This window comes from Rana temporaria, chromosome 3, assembly GCF_905171775.1.
Source record: "Rana temporaria chromosome 3, aRanTem1.1, whole genome shotgun sequence".
Classification (NCBI taxonomy): domain Eukaryota; kingdom Metazoa; phylum Chordata; class Amphibia; order Anura; family Ranidae; genus Rana; species Rana temporaria.
The window spans coordinates 308,224,342-308,242,723 of NC_053491.1; positions in this window are offsets into that span (position 1 = coordinate 308,224,342).

An 18,382-nucleotide genomic window follows, 5' to 3' on the forward strand; every position below is an offset into this window, starting at 1 on the left:
CGTCTAATTCAAAAAGGCAATCATCCTCCACTTGCCACTTGTATACTTTGTTATTCTTATAGTCCAATACATCCCTTTTAAACTTTTTTTGTTTTTTTAGTTGTATGTCAGTGTCATATTTTTTTATGTGGGTTTGAAGCTGTATCTCTTTTTCTTTATACTCGGGTTTGCTAGTGAAGGGAACTAGAGAATTTTTTAGATCTACTATTTGTGACTCCACTCCTTTAAGTTTGACTTGTCTCCTCTTTATGATGGTCTGTAACAAGTCGCTTTCACATTTACTGAAAAACTGGAACCATTTTTCTGTCAATGCTGGGTCATTTAGATGGTCGTTCGGGTTTACATCCCATCTCAGGCGTCTAGGTGTTATTTTTTCTTTTACATAGGTTTCAAGGGTGGCTATGTCCCACCAAACCCTTAACTGTTTCTCTAATGCAGTGCTTCTCAAATAGTGGGGCGCGCCCCCCAGGGGGGGCCCGAGGCTCCATAAAGGGGGGCTCGTTCCGGACCGCGGCGATCGCGCCATTTAGTATCCACTCCTGTCCCCAGCCTCCTCTGCTAGTTAGAGGAGCGGACGGCGGGAGGCGGGACATTTTTGAACTGGGGGACGGGACCAGAGAGGTAGCAGCCTGTCATGTTGGACGGCAGGTGATTGGCTGCTAGGAGGCGGTCCTAGCAGCCAATCACCAGTTCGCCCAAAATTCTCCCCGCCCCGCCCAGTGCTGCTGCGGCTTCACTTGACGAATGTCCCGCCTCCTGCTCTCCGCGCTGAAAAGTTACAGGTAGGAGTGGAGAGGGAGGAAGGGAGGAAAAATATATGGAAATGTTAAGGACGAGGAGTGGGGGCTGTGCTGTGGGGGGAAAAGGGGGGTTATGTGATGGGGGAAACTGTGTGCAGGATATGTGATGGGGGTCATGTAAAGGGGGCAATACTTTGTGGGGGGGGGGTATGTGATGGGGTCATGTAAAGGGGGCAATACTGTGTGGGGGGATATGTGATGGGGCAATACTGTGTGGGGGGATATGTGATGGGGCAATACTGTGTGGGGGGATATGTGAAGAAGGGCAATACTGTGTGTGGGGGGATATGTGAAGAAGGGCAATACTGTGTGGGGGGATATGTGGATACAGTGTTATGCAGAGGTGTACTTATAACAATTTTATAGACAAATGATACTATTTACAGTCGCGCGGGGGGCGCGAAATGTTTTCTTCTTCCTAGGGGGGGCATGACAGAAAATAATTGAGAAGCACTGCTCTAATGCATGTTTCAGTTGTTTTAACAGACTTTCCATATCTTGTTTTGTGTTTACTTGTTCCTGGCTGAAGATACCTCCTACATCAATGTTTCTGTTTGACATATAGCCAAAAATGTCCATAGCTGCAGATCTAAATTCAACTAATTTAGTTGCTAGAAAGATAGATTGGGGGGATCCGCGCTTAGGATAAAAAGATTTTTAAGCTGCTGCCTCCCTCTTTCTAGCAACTAAATTAGTTGAATTTAGATCTGCAGCTATGGACATTTTTGGCTATATGTCAAACAGAAACATTGATGTAGGAGGTATCTTCAGCCAGGAACAAGTAAACACAAAACAAGATATGGAAAGTCTGTTAAAACAACTGAAACATGCATTAGAGAAACAGTTAAGGGTTTGGTGGGACATAGCCACCCTTGAAACCTATGTAAAAGAAAAAATAACACCTAGACGCCTGAGATGGGATGTAAACCCGAACGACCATCTAAATGACCCAGCATTGACAGAAAAATGGTTCCAGTTTTTCAGTAAATGTGAAAGCGACTTGTTACAGACCATCATAAAGAGGAGACAAGTCAAACTTAAAGGAGTGGAGTCACAAATAGTAGATCTAAAAAATTCTCTAGTTCCCTTCACTAGCAAACCCGAGTATAAAGAAAAAGAGATACAGCTTCAAACCCACATAAAAAAATATGACACTGACATACAACTAAAAAAACAAAAAAAGTTTAAAAGGGATGTATTGGACTATAAGAATAACAAAGTATACAAGTGGCAAGTGGAGGATGATTGCCTTTTTGAATTAGACGAAAACTCCCTGTCTGAAAGTTCAAGTGAGGACTTAGAGGATATTGAACCAGAAGAAATGGACGGTATACCGAGACTAAGATTTGAACTGACCCCAGAACAACAGCCAAGAAATGACACCAATCCACATACAAGACCAAGAATAGACATAAGAGAACCAAGAAGAAGACGAGAGTCTGGAAGAGGCAATACTGAACATCATAACACCCCTAGAAGATATAGATCCCCAAATATGGGATATGGAGTAGGGAGACAATATCCCTATCAAAGAGAACGAACTGAAAATGGGGGTTTTCAGAGAGGAAATCACAACAACAGACCCCAAGGGAGACGACAACCCAACACCACATACAGGAACCCCCGGTGGGCAGGACACATCAGGAACCGAGGAGGAGCCAATGGATGGGAAAATACACCAAGAGACAGAGAGAGACATCAAGAACCTACAGACCAATACACCCAACGGAACCAACCAATGAATGGGAGACCAGGCCGAACTCCGAACTGGGAGAGAACGGACACTACAATGGAGTGGCACCAACTAAGAGGAGATGCACAAGAGGAAAGAGAGGGGGGCAGAAGAAAAAGGCAAAGAGAGTACTAGGGGAGGGGATTTATAACCTCAGCAGTGCCATTTTCTCAGATGAGGAATGGAAAGCACTAGATCTCGGCCTAAAATTTGCCCCGGAAAAAACCTTAAATAAATTTGACACATATATAGATCTACAAAAGTATATGAGGAAGTTAAACCTTATAAAACATTTTACCCTAAATAAAGATGCACGTTTGCCAGAACCCAAGATGTATGTACATTCTAATCTAAAAAATAAATCGTTATACAATCCGAAAACACATGGTAACCAATGCCTCAATGCCTTTAGGAAGATGGTGGAAAAAGACATTGAGACATTGGAAAAAAAGCAATTGAAAGGTAATAAGAATATCTGGAAAACAATAAAACAAATTGGAGAGAAGAAGGAAGTAGTTATTAGACCGGCGGATAAGGGGGGGGGACTAGTTATACTCAACAAAATTGACTATGAAGCTGAAATGGAGAATCTACTAAATGTACCTGATACATATGTGAAGTTAAAGAAGAACCCTGGACCCACATATAAAAAACAACTATCTAAATATGTCAAGAAGGGAGTAAGACTGGGGATCCTGAACACCAAAGAGGCGAAGTATCTAATATCTGAGTCCACTAAGACACCAGTTATATATCAGGTGCCTAAAATCCATAAAAGACTACAGAAACCGCCAGGAAGACCGATTGTAAGCGGTATAAATTCCATCTTTTCGCGCCTAGGAGAATACCTGGATCAATTCCTCAAACCATTGGTAACAAAAGGGAGATCCCATTTGAAGGATGGCACTCAACTAATGATAGAATTAGGGAACATCAAGAACACTGAGAATCTACTACTGGCAACAATAGATGTGGACTCGTTATATACAAGTATAAGACAACAAGACGGACTAAAAGGAGTGGAAAAGGCACTACACGAACTTACTGAAATGAGGCAAGAACAAGTAACATTCATATTAGAGGGCTTGAAAATGGCTATGGAAAATAACCACTTCTGGTACAAGAAACAGTTTTATGTACAAAAGAAGGGCGTAGCGATGGGGGCTCGCTACGCCCCGAGTGTCGCTAATTTGTTTATGGACATGTGGGAATCGGAACATATATATGGGCAGACTATACCTCAGTTACGACACTACAGAAGATACATAGATGATCTTATCATCCTCTGGGATGGGACAGAAGACAGCCTAAAAACCTTCATACAGGAATTAAATAACAATCGATTTGGTATAAACTTTACGGGGAAATGGCATGATCAGTCTGTTGACTATCTGGATCTACAGATTTTTAAGCATAATGGGGAGCTCTGCACAAAAACATTCTTCAAAAAAACCGACAGAAACGGATACATATCCACCTCTAGCTGCCACCACCCTCAGTGGATAGGCAATATCCCAAAGGGACAACTGCTGAGAGTAAGGAGAAACTGTCGACGATTAGAAGATTATGATATCCAAGCAGAAGTACTCATCAAGAGATTCCTTGAAAAAGGTTATAAAGAAGACCTATTAACCAAATTAAAGAATAACATCAGACTAATGGATAGAGAAACACTGTTGAAGAAAAAGAAATCCACAACAGTGCCAAAAATGGACCTATCCTTTATCACTGGATTCAATAACCAGTATCAACAAGTGGAGAAGATTTTTAGAAAGTACTGGCCCATCCTTAGAGAAGACAGAACATTAGCTAACATTCTTCCACCTCGCCCTAAGTTCATCTATCGAAGAGCTCCTACCTTAAGGACACACCTTGTACATAATGTACTAGATCCCCCCCAGAACATCAACATATGCCCAGACCTTAAAGGCTTCTACAGGTGTCAACGTTGCCTCCCATGCAGAACCAACCGACCTCAACCCCGGAGAAAAACCACATTTAAATCCACAGTATATAACCAGGAATATCAAATAAAAGAACTAATCACGTGCAATAGCACGCACGTGACTTATGTCATTGAGTGCCCATGCCACCTACAGTATATAGGCCGTACCACCAGGGCCCTGCGTGTAAGAATCCGAGAACATATAAGAAATATAAAAAAAGGCATTTCCAAGCACAGCCTCTCGAGACACTTCGCAGATAAACACCACAAAGACCCGAGTTGCATGACCTTCTTTGGGATCGATATGATCAAGGATCACTGGCGGGGTGGCAATAAACGAGTACAAGTGTCACAAAACGAAACAAGATGGATACACAAGATGGGATCTAGAGGCCTAAACTTAGACATAGATTTGAATTGTTTCATTTCTAATTTCTAATAACAATAAGACCACCTTAACTAGATGCCCCACTGGAGATCTGATCTTTATACACAATACTTCAGATGAAACGTATCCCCTGATCCACTCCATACCACATTTTTTACTAAGAGCATTCTCTGATAGAATCGAACGACAGAATCAACAGATGAATCCAAACCTAGAAGCATCAATTCCTTCCCTCCAGACTAAGCTTAATAGAAGCAGATAAAGTTACCATATATAAAGAACCAACATAAGACTAAAACTAAATATGAAAATCTTCAAACAATCCTACCCCAACTAAAAGAAAGTGGGTTCTGGTCTATAACATCCCTCTTCCTTAGATAGTAGGTGATTATATTCCATAAAAAGATATGGGGTTCCTAACTATTCCTTTTATAAGCTATTGGTAATAATCTGAAACAAGTGACAGGCTCCATTTGGAACATAGAAAATGCCCGGCATCAAAGAAAGGCATTTTTTCAAAATCCAGGCTACATTGTTTGTAGTATCTCATACATTCTTTTCATTTATGTATCAAATTTCAGAATAAGAACTCCCCGTCATACTAATCTGAGGGAGAAGTATGAAACTATCCTTTTTTCCTCCCTGTATATAGATTATTCATCTAAATAGATCGCCTTGGTATGACAATACAATGCTGAGTGGGGGCACTACCTCGGGCGAATAATGGGCTCTCTCACACAAAGCTTGCCCACCATGTATATAGGATAACACATTATAAATACATTGAGTTCTCTGCATATAATTATTTACAGTATTGGATAATTATGGAATTCAGATAGGACTCCTTGACACTGACTTGAGTCTTATATTCAAACCATTATCACTTCATATATTCTGCATAATATCTCTCCCTGACCATACAGGTCAGGGAAACTAATTAATTAATGTGTTTATATATACATACAAATTTTATTAATGTCACTCAATAATTAGTTTTTTCATTATTATTATATAGATTTGTTGTGTATTTGCATAAGAGTGATTGTAGTACAATGGATTCTCAATTTAAGAACTTTACTTGTTATACGTTCATACTGGGGTATTAGTAATTGCATAACCAACTGGGTTGTTTAGCATAATTACTAATAGAAAGAGCTATTTTTGTCTACGGCGCCGGCTGTGTCCTTCCCCCTGACGCTATTGGATAATACCAAGGGTAACAGGTGGGAGGACTATGGGATCAAAGTAATCGTATAGCCAGCAATTCAATTTCCTCACTAAAGGCGGGACACATCCAAAGCCGTGTATAAAAAACATGAGCGTACGTCTGGTGCTTGAATCGCCTTTGAGAACGTCATACGACGAAACGCGTCAGGTGACCACAGACGCAAGCACACACGTACGCACGGCCCATCAGCTGACTGTATCGCTGTCCTCCGAGCCGCGAATCGCCTGAAAGGGGAAGCCACGGACGCTCTCTGCTGTCTGCACGGCGTTACCGTGTGGCATAGGCTTCGCTTGTTAGCTCGTGAGTAGGAACAGATAACAGGGCTCATTGTGCCTTCATAGCTTACTTTTATTTTTATTTTATATATTTTTTCTGCAAGTTTATTTTTTGATTGGTCCTCTGATCTTCAAAAAAAATTTTTTACTCCCAGGAAGTGGTTTCCCAAACCAACTTTACTTGTACATATATCCCACGGGGATTTGGGATTTTTGATTGGTCTGTTATACCACCTAGCAACCAGCAGATTCATATATGATTACAATTTTTAAATAAAGACGAATGGTCTTTTTCTTTTACAAACGCAGTGTCACACTATGTGGATTTCTTCTTTTTTTCTTTTTTAATTATTATCCTTCGGACACCTGGAAGCTGCTTGGATCTTCTTCCCTCCCCCTCTGGAGAGGTGATAAAGCATTGTTTTGCCGTTTTATATACCAGCGCAACAACAACTACCGAGGTACCACCACCATTGCCTTATGCCCCTAGGGGTGCCAACATCTGGTGAGTGGGGACCCAACAGGGGGAGCACAAAAGTCACGATAAAGAAGAAAATCACATGAAGTCACTATTTTGTTTTTCCAATCATGCACTTTTATCATCAGTGATACATTGTTTCCAAACTGAACTATTGTTAGGTCTTTGAGATCCTGTTTAATTAAGAGGTCTTTCTAGCAAATCCATTGCTTACACCCACTGAGGGTTGTTTATTTTTTGATTATTTGTATATGTGAACTCGGACGCTCCACTTCATTCCTCACATGTTCACTTTTCATTGTGACTATTTTTTTAAGTAACAACAGCTAGCTTATATATATATATATATTTTTGTATCCTATTCCATGCACCCTCCAGGGATGGTATATATTGATATTAGGGTTGTCCCGATACCACTTTTTTAGGACCGAGTACAAGTACCGATACTTTTTTCCAAGTAGTCGCCGATACCGAATACCGATACTTTTTTTAAATGTGTCCCCAAATGCAGCCATGTCCCCCACATATGCAGCCATGTCCCTCTAGCCATGTCCCTCACATATGCAGCCATGTCCCTCCAGCCATGTCCCTCACATATGCAGCCATGTCCCTCCAGCCATTTCCCCCATACCTTTGCCGCCGAAAGCCGCATGGAGAAAATCACAGCATTCATTTGAATAGCTGTTTTGCCCGCTCGTATAGACACTCCCCCTTGCTCGGCATTGGACAGATCACGATCACCCATCCAATCCCGAGCAAGGGGGAGTGTCTATACGCACTGGAACACTACAGCTATTCAAATGAAAGTTGTGATGTTCCCGCACGCCGTTTAACCAATGCGGCGGCGCGATGCGGCGGCGGGGTGGGGGGGGGGACAGGGGGAAGTATTCTATTTAGGTATCGGGGGTATTTGAGCGAGTACGAGTACTGCCGCAAATACTCGGTATCGGTCCCTAATTGATATGAATCAACTGTCGCTCTGCATTTAATTTCTGTATTAGGTTTGACATTATTTGTGGTTGGTCATAACCGGACAGTATTGTCCCCTTTTTTTCATTATATATTTTTTATGTAATATATTTTTTCTTTACATTCATTTTTTTTCACTTTTTGGTAGAAGTGATTCACATTAAGGCTCACAGTACAACCATTACTTCTTGCCTGCACAGTGTCCTGGAATAAGGCACTAACTATCCATATATAAATTGGTTGACATTTTTTATTTTTTTATATTTATTTTTATATTTTTTGTCACTACAGGGTGTTAAACCCTGGTTTTTCACTTACAGTGCCCTGGGGGACACTCTATACATATCTTTTGTGTTTTATATATATTTTATTTGGATATCACGGAATACCGGATTTGGGCACATATTGCACATACTATCATTCCAAGGTTACACTTTGAAAGCATTTGTGACACTTAGCACATAGGACATTACCAGAACTGCAATTTAACTTACTGGCTGTTTCCACACTCCCTTTGAAGCATACGCACTAATTTCACTGGAAGAACCAACGGATCATTGGGACACCAGTGCGGTTTATAAGCAATAATAGGGGGTAGCACCTGGTCGTTTGGATAAACGATAATAAGGTCTAGGAGACCCACTTCCATTGGTCTCTCCTAGTAATTGGAGCTCCCCTACAAATACAACATCATTTTATAATATAGGACATTTTGTGGACACTCAAACACAAAGTATAAGCAGCGCCATTATCCCCAAATCTAATTAATCAGTGCCTATTACTGCCTATACCCTGGCAATACAGCACACCACATACATGGCTGAAAGTTACTGTTCCTCTGTGCCCCAGTAAATTGCGTATCTCTATTACAGCAATGGTAAGGACCCATTTGGGTCTCCTTATTGTTTGTTTGGTGATCGGTTTTCTCTCATCCCTGGTTTTCCTGGATACCCCCTTCACCTTCCCAGACACCCCACTTTCCATTTCCACCCCGGTTATTTTGTATGTATTCACAACCACTACCCATCACTTCACAACTGCTCCTTTTCCTTCCCTCCCCTCCCCCCCTCCCTTTCCTAACGTATTATCCTACCCCTCCCTCTCCCCTTTTTTTCCACTTTTCCCTTCCCACACCTCTCATTGCTAATTCACAACCACACCTTCTCCCCCCTCCCCCCTACCCTTCTTGATTTATACTACCCATTCCTTGACCTCTCCCCCCCCATTTCCCTTCCCCACCTTTTCTCCTTTTTTTCCCCCCTTTTTTCCCCCTCCCTTCCCCCCTTGTCCTCCATTTCCCCCCTTTTTTCCTCTTTGTTACACGTTCACTCTATCCATCTCCTTCTTTCTTACGTTTAGTGATTTTTTCAGAAAATTTTATTGGTTATAATGTATTCCTATGGAGCAGGTTTACAGTGTGTCATGTGACCTTTAGAGTGGAGATCATTGAAAAAAAAATTATCTTTAAAAAAAGGGGAAACAAATTGCTCTCACGCCCACAAGATCTACTTGTCATACACAATTTATATATCAAAACATAGGTATTTGTGTCTGGTTTCAGGCAATGTGATCAGTTTTGTGATACGCATTTGACTTTTAGTTTCAGGAGCTTCTAAAGGACAAGAGCGCCAAAATTTCTCTCATTGAATGTAATGTTAAAACGTCTAAAAAATGTTTCTGCAAAACACACAAAGACACTCTTTTCTAAATCGCTGACATGGCCACATTTTTAAGTTTATCAACATAAATTCCATATCGATGCGTTCACAAGGGCCGTGTCTTTCAAACGGTGTAGTCGCTGTATCGATCGCATGTACGGTTGTGGATTTATTAAGGTTTGTTTGAAGGCTTAATTCATGTATTTGGTCTGTGAATTAAAAGTGTTTGTAATGGTAATTCTTTCCATAAATAGCTTTCTACCTCAGTGCAATATTCCTCCTCACTGACCTGGGGGGGAAACCTCTTGAGGGGGAGGGGCGACCAGGAAGTCAGGATACTCTCTACTTTGCAGATAGAGAAAGGAGCTGTGTGTCCTAAAGATAGTGTAGTGTTTATGGTGAATGGCTTTGGCGCGGGCTCAGCAATTCAGCATTCCCACGCGCATTTTCCTCAGGAAATTCATTTTCTAGTTCTTAATTAGTGGGAATGCTTTAATAAGCATTCCCAGTATTGATATTCGTTTTTTAGTGGGAATGCTTTAATAAGCATTCCCAGTATTGATATTCGTTTTTTATTATTTTTCTCCTTTATTATTCCGTACGTTTTTTGGCTCTGCGTAACTTCTGCATACTTTCAGCTATTGAGACCATTCAACTATTAAAATGTTCGTCTCGTTCAGCTAACGATGGGACTTCTTCAAGTTTTTTTGTACTATTTATACTTTTTAAAATATTAAGCTTTTAGACACTTTTTTTTAACATTGAAGTCAATGAGAACATCCTTTTTCCCGCTCCAAATCACACGTCCTGCCAAAAGTTTCAGCTCCTTCATACTTTCACTTACAGACACCAAACAAACTTTAAAGCGGTCACAAAATATTCAGCTATCCGGCTATGACTTTTCAGATTGATATCTTTTTACGGTTTTTGTGAAAACGCAATTTACGTTTAGTGATCTTTTCAGAAAATGTTATCGGTTATAATGTAATCCTATGGAACAGTTTTAGAGTGTGTCATGTGACCTTTAGAGTGCAGATCATTGAAAAAAAAATTATCTTTAAAAAAAGGGGAAACAAATTGCTCTCACGCCCACAAGATCTACTTGTCATACACAATTTATATATCAAAACGTAGGTATTTGTGTCTGGTTTCAGGCAATGTGATCAGTTTTGCGATAGGCATTTGACTTTTAGTTCCAGGAGCTTCTAAAGGACAAGTGCCTCAAAATCCCTCCCATTGACCGTCATGTTAAAAAGTCTAAAAAATGTTTCTGCAAAACACACAAAGACGCTCTTTTCTAAATCGCTGACATGGCCACATTTTTAAGTTTATCAACATAAATTTCATATCGATGCGTTCACAAAAGCCTTGTGTTTCAAATGGTGTAGTCGCTGTATCGATCGCATGTACGGTTGTGGATTTATTAAGTTTTGTTTGAAGGCGTAATTCATGTATTTGGTCTGTGAATAAAAGGCGTTTGTAATGGAATTTCTTTCCATAAATAGCTTTCTATCTCAGTGCAATATTCCTCCTCACTGACCTGGGGGGGAGGGGAAACCTCTTGAGGGGGAGGGGCAACCAGGAAGTCAGGACGCTCTCTACTTTGCAGATAGGGAAAGGAGCTGTGTGTCCTAAAGATAGTGTAGTGGTTATGGTGAATGGCTTTGGCGCGGGCTCAGCAATTCAGCATTCCCACGCATCGCATTTTCCTCAGGAAATGCATTGTCTAGTTATTATTATTATTCCGTAAGTTTTTTGGCTCTGCGTAACTTCGGCATACTTTCAGCTATTGAGACCATTCAACTATTAAAATGTTCGTCTCGTTCAGCTAACGATGGGACTTCTTCAAGTTTTTTTGTACTATTTATACTTTTTAAAATATTAAGCTTTTAGACACTTTTTTTTAACATTGAAGTCAATGAGAACATCCTTTTTACCGCTTCAAATCACACGCGCTGCCAGCCAAAAGTTTCAGCTCCTTCATACTTTCACTTACAGACACCAAACAAACTTTAAAGCGGTCACAAAATATTCAGCTATCCAAACATGACTTTTCAGATTGATATCTTTTACGGTTTTTGTGAAAAAGCAATTTACGTTTAGTGATTTTTTCAGAAAATTTAATCGGTTATAATGAATTCCTATGGAGCAGGTTTACAGTGTGTCATGTGACCTTTACAGTGGAGATCATTGAAAAAAAAATATCTTTAAAAAAAGGGGAAACAAATTGCTCTCACGCCCACAAGATCTACTTGTCATACACAATTTATATATCAAAACGTAGGTATTTTTGTCTGGTTTCAGTCAATGTGATCAGTTTTGTTATAGGCATTTGACTTTTAGTTCCAGGAGCTTCTAAAGGACAAGAGCCCAAAAATACCTCCCATTGACCGTCATGTTAAAAAGCCTAAAAAATGTTTCTGCAAAACACACAAAGACGCTCTTTTCTAAATCGCTGACATGGCCACATTTTTAAGTTTATCAACATAAATTTCATATCGGTGCGTTCACAAGGGCCGTGTCTTTCAAACGGTGAAGTCGCTGTATCAATCGCATGTACGGTTGTGGATTTATTAAGGTTTGTTTGAAGGCGTATTTCAGGTATTTTGTCTGTGAATTAAAAGTATTTGTAATGGTATTTCTTTCCATAAATATCTTTCTGTACCTCAGTGCAATATTCCTCCTCACTGACCTGGGGGGGGAAACCTCTTGAGGGGGGAGGGGCGACCAGGAAGTCAGGATACTCTCTACTATGCAGATAGAGAAAGGAGCTGTGTGTCCTAAAGATAGTATAGTGGTTATGATGAATGGTTTTGGTGCGGGCTCAGCAATTCAGCTATTCAGCATTCCCACGCGCATTTTCCTCAGGAAATGCATTTTCTAGTTAGTGGGAATGCTTTAATAAGCATTCCCAGTATTGATATTCATTTTTTATTAGTGGGAATGCTTTAATAAGCATTCCCAGTATTGATATTCATTTTTTATTATTCTTCTTATTAGTGGGAATGCTTTAATAAGCATTCCCAGTATTTATATTCGTTTTTTCTTATTTTTCTTATTTTTATTCCATACGTTTTTTGGCTCTGCGTAACTTCTGCATACTTTCAGCTATTGAGACCATTCAACTATTAAAATGTTCATCTCGTTCAGCTAACGATGGGACTTCTTCAAGTTTTTTTGTACCATTTATACTTTTTAAAATATTAAGCTTTTAGACACTTTTTTTTAACATTGAAGTCAATGAGAACATCCTTTTCCTGACTGACTCCATGGCAGCCTACGTGTGGGTTAATCCCGCCTCCTCTCCAATGTGATAGGACCCCATACCCATAAAAGTTAACTCACCAATAGCATCAGTGTTCCTTTTTTTTCCTCCTCCAATGGATCAAGGTTGTATTCTTCAAGGAATGGAAAAGGGCACACTTTAAGCGGTGCAGCTTGGATCCCAGCCATGGGCGGGTGGAGAGCTTTCCCAGCATACTTTGTTATGGCTGTGGCGTGTGCTGAAGACGTCTGGATTCGGCTGGCAAGGTCTATCTCTCTATTTTTCAATGGCAGTCGCCTATTTGTACCTATATGTTGTCCATGTTTGTACCTGTATGGCGGCTGGAGCGCTTCTGCGTTCCAGCGCGCCTGTGGCTTCCTGGTCGCCAGCGCCAGAGCCCCCGCGCATGCGCCGTGCCCGCTCTCAGAGCGAGGCTTGGTCGCGCGTGCGCAGTCTGTCGGTTCCCGCGGCGGCCGCGCAGGCGCCGTGGGTTCGTTTTCCACTGCGCAGGCGCGTATGTGGAGGACTGGTGACGTCACCGGCGGGTGATTTAAAAACAGCTGCTCGCCTGTATGTATTGGGTTTCCCTACAGGCGAGCAGCTGACTGATTCGTCTATGTTACTTCAGGTTGCCAGGTCAGTGGATGAAGTTTTACTTCTGGCTGCATTGATTTTACCATTTCTGCTGCTTTGTCACGCTTATCATTTTATTATATATATATAACAATCAATTGATCTGGTGGTCATATTTAATTAATTATTTATTGAGTTATTTTAATTTATTTAAATTATTTATTTATTTTAATTATTTAAAAAAAAAAAAAAACCTTTTTACTTTAAAGGGGCAGTGTGTTTATATTTTCTTTTGTTATTCGGCACCATAGGTTCCTTATAGGTTTTTGGAACTAGCGTCGTCTGTTATTCTCAGGTCCGAGAATTATGGACCAGTCACCGTCTACAGGCGGCCAGCCCTCACGCACAAGGTATGTGCGGGAGAGGGATTGGGCTAGGGGTTGGAAGTCACAATCCATGTGTGTTTGACAGTTTTTCCTCCCTAAATGTCTTTTTCTAGCCCTTCCAATCCAGAGCCGATCGCCGAAGACCTTGCCAGACCGCAACGTACTTCTTCTTCTTCTTCCAAGTCGAAATCCAAGCGAAGATCTCCATCTACATCTTCCCACCGGAGGAGAAGTTCACATTCCTCCTCACGACACCGCTCCCACCGCCATGATAGCCGCTCTGATCGCAGAGCATGCTGGGGATGTGACACTCGTGTCCCGAAGGGCAAATCATTATGCGACCGATGCTATGAACATGCGGTTGGGGAAAAAGAGGCTGAAGGTCATCGTATCGAGTCTCTGGTGGAACGTGTGGTACATCGATCTCTAAGAGAGAATATTTCCCACACACAAAGTCAGACCAATACCATTAGGTCTGTTTCTCCGACCATCGAGGTCCATGAGGATCCAGGTCCTTCCCAGCTTCAAGCTGCTGCACCGGCCTTCCTTGAGGGTGATCTAGAGAGTGATGAGGAAGGCTTGGAGTTTGATTTTGCTCAGGTGACACCACTCATCAAAGCAGTTAAAGAGGCTCTCTTATGGGAAGAACAATCCACTTCTCCAGCCAAGCAGAGAAAATACTTCAAACGCTTGGGGAAAGAACGCCCTACGTTCCCGTTTCTGCCTGAACTAAAGGGTATCTTTGAAGAGGAATGGAGCAAGGTAGACAAAAAGTCATCCATGGCCAACAAGGCTTCAAGACTATATCCCTTCAAGCCGGATGATGTTAAGCATCTGGAGAATGTTCCTCTGGTAGATGCTGCAGTAACGAGGCTGGCTAAACACGTCACACTACCACTTGCTGACTCTGTCTCTTTCAAAGACGGTCTTGATAGGAGAATGGACCAAGACCTTAGAAGAATCTATGGTCTAGCAGGCACAGCATGCAAACCGGCCCTAGCATTAGCGGCATTATCAAAAGCTATGGAGGCCTGGACGGAAAATGTGGACTCATTCCTCAAAGGTGTCTCTGAAGACCTGGCCAAGAGCTCAGCAACTGCAGAATTGAAGCTGGCAGTTGCATTTCTAGGAGAAGCATCCGTTGACTTAATCCGCCTTTTGGCAAGGATTATGCTATCATCTGTTACAGCAAAACGGGCCCTCTGGCTACGCCCCTGGGTTGCTGACCCTTCGTCCAAACATAACTGGTGTAAAATCCCCTTCGAAGGGTCAACCCTGTTCGGCAACAAGTTAGACGACGCCATTTCAAAAGCTACTGGTGGCAAGTCAGGTTTTCTCCCCCAGGACAGGCGCCAAACCGGGAAAAATAAACCTCAATTTTGGAGACACAGCCCGGACCGCGCTAGGGAAGCTCGCGCTTACAGACCTGGTGGGAACTTCAGAAGGAACTGGAGCAGAGGTAGAGTTTCCTATCGCAAACCTACATCAACTACCCAGGCGTCAAGCGGACGCGATCAGGGGAAGTCTTTTTGAAATTACGCCCGCCCAAACGGATCGTGTGGGAGCACGTCTACTCCTCTTTCGGCACGTCTGGGCGGCCTCAATCAAGGACTTTTGGGTCATCAAGACTGTGACTTCAGGACACGTATGGTCCTTTTCCAGCCTTCCTCTTCCCAAGTTCATTTCCACCCTTCTTCCAGGGTCAGCGGAACAGAGACAGGTTCTCCTAGACTATGTAGATCTCCTGAAGAATCAAGGAGCAGTAGTACACGTCCCAAAAGAAGAACAGTTTCTTGGGGTATACTCCCCTCTCTTCTTGGTACAGAAGAAAAACGGTGCCTGGCGTCCAGTCATAGATCTGACATATTTGAACAAATTCATAACACGCAAAAAATTCAAAATGGAAACTCTGTCGACAATCCAGCAAGCCATACAACCGGGCGACTTGATGATTTCCGTGGACCTAAAAGATGCTTATTTCCACGTCCCGGTAGCAGCAGAGTTGCACAAATATCTCAGGTTCCACATCAATCAAGAACATCTTCAATTTGTTTGCCTACCCTTCGGCCTAACAACTTCCCCACGGGTCTTCACCAAAACCCTTCTGGTAGTAGTAGCTCTCCTCAGGTTGAAGAAGATTCGCCTTTATCATTATTTGGACGACCTTTTTCTTGTCCTGTCCCAAGACAGAACTCATCTCTTGGCACAGAGAGATCAGGTTATCTCGATCTTGTCTGAGTTCGGATGGCTCCTGAATCTAGCAAAAAGCCACCTGGAACCAACTCAGTGTCTAGTCTATCTAGGGGCTCAATTCAACACGGTAAAGAAGACCATCTCTCTGCCACTAGAGAAGATCCCTGTGATTCAGGAGAGGATATCTCGGGCCCTAGGTACTCGCCATCTAAAAGCACACCAATGTCTGAAGATCATTGGAACAATGGTCTCCACAACCCCAATGGTGAAATGGGCATTATGGAGACTACGTCCCTTTCAGTCTGGCTTTCTCAGGCAGTGGAAGTCAGGGAGCAAGAATCAACGGATTCACATATCAACTATGAGGGGCAGCCTCTTTTGGTGGCTTCAACCGAAAAATCTGCTGAATTGCCATTCTATCGCTCCAGTCTCCTGGGTCACAGTGACGACCGATGCCAGTGGCTCCGGCTGGGGGGCCCTGTGCGGCACGAGCATGGCACAAGGCAGGTGGGATGCTCGCCTCCACAATCCAGGCTCGAACATCCTGGAGCTTCGAGTGGCTTGGTGTGCCCTGCAGTCCTTCTCCCAACTCCTGAAGGGAGAATCAGTAATGCTAAGGATGGACAACACCACGGCAGTATCCTATGTCAAGAGACAAGGGGGGACACAGAGTTCATCTCTTCTTCAGGAAGTCGAACCCATTATGAAGTGGGCCCAGGTAAATCTGGTCAACCTGACGGCTGTCTTTATCCCAGGAATTCAGAACTCCCAGGCGGACTTTCTGTCACGCACTCAAGTGGACATCAACGAGTGGTCTTTCCACGATCAATCATTTAGTTGGATCTTATCTCTGGGAATCAATCCCCAAGTGGATCTTTTTGCCTCCCCGTTCAATGCCAAGATGGAGAAATTCTACACGAGAGGGTATTGCAGTCAGGCAATCGGGACGGATGCCCTGACGGATCGGTGGAGATTCCAGAGGGCATATGTCGATCACAATAATCTTGAAATTTCTGAGGAGGCTTCAAGCGGAAGAGGTAGAAGTTACGCTGGTAGCTCCATACTGGCCGAACAGGCCATGGTTCCCTCTCCTGATCCAGCTGAGTTTTCGGGACCCAATTCCAATACCGGTCAGACCGGACCTTCTCTCCCAGGGGTCACTCCTACATCCCTGTCCGGCTCTGATGAAACTAACAGTCTGGTTCTTGAAAGGGAAAGGCTGGAATCCCTTGGCTGCGCCTCTAGGGTGATCTCTACACTTATGAGTTCAAGGAGAGCAAGCACAAACAGAGTATATGGAAGAGTTTGGGCCAAGTTTGTGGAATTTTCTTTATCTTCAGGCAGATCCTTCAGGAATCCGGAAATCCAAGACATCCTAAGCTTTCTTCAAACAGGGTTAGATCTTCCCCTGTCTGTAAGCTCGCTAAGAGTTCAGGTTTCGGCTCTATCAGCCTTCTCTGGAATTTCCTGGGCAGCTCACCCGCTAGTCAAGCAATTTTTTCGAGGAGCTTCAAGGTTGAAACCTCAAAGAAAGCCAAGATTCCCCAAATGGGATCTTCCTCGATTTCTTGAGCGGACTCAGTATGTCGGGGCCCTCCCCGTCCTCCTTAAAGGACTTTTCAGCCAAGGTTGCATTTTTGGTCGTTATCACCTCGGCCAAGAGAGTGTTTGAGATCGGATCTCTTTGTCACAAAGAGACGTTTTTCACGTTCTTTCCAGATCGAGTGGTTCTGATACCTATGCTGGGCTCTAAACCGAAAGTCTCGTAGTTTTTTCACGAAAATCAGGAAGTAGTCCTCCCTACTTTTAGGTCCCCGGATTCTGACGAGACTCACCCTCTGGACATGGGCAAGATACTCACTGAATACCTTCAAATTACGTCTACCTTTAGACGCTGCGATCATTTGTTTGTCCTGCACTCAGGCACGAACAGAGGGGAAAAAGGCTTCCTCGAGAACAATCGCAGCTTGGATCGTCCAGACGATACAACAGGCTTATAGGGCAAAGGGCTTGGCTCCTCCGCAGGCGGTGACAGCTCACTCCACCAGAGGGATGGCAGCTTCCTGGGCAGCAGCCCGTCACGTGGCTCCAGATGTCATTTGCAGAGCAGCCCCTTGGTCTTCTATAAATACCTTTATGTCCCATTATTGTGTTGAACCTGCATCACTTTCTTCTGTGAATTTTGGTTTATCAGTTTTGTCAGTTGACGGGACAAATTAAAATATATCTTTTGTTCAGCATACCCACCCGTGTGGTCTGGCTAGTTATTTCCCACACGTAGGCTGCCATGGAGTCAGTCAGTAAAAAGGAAAATTTATTATCATACTTACTGTAATTTTCCTTTCCTGATGGACTCCATGGCAGACGGAGTTCCCACCCTGAAATTATGGAGTCGGGATAGTTACGGAACACTGATGCTATTGGTGAGTTAACTTTTATGGGTATGGGGTCCTATCACATTGGAGAGGAGGCGGGATTAACCCACACGTAGG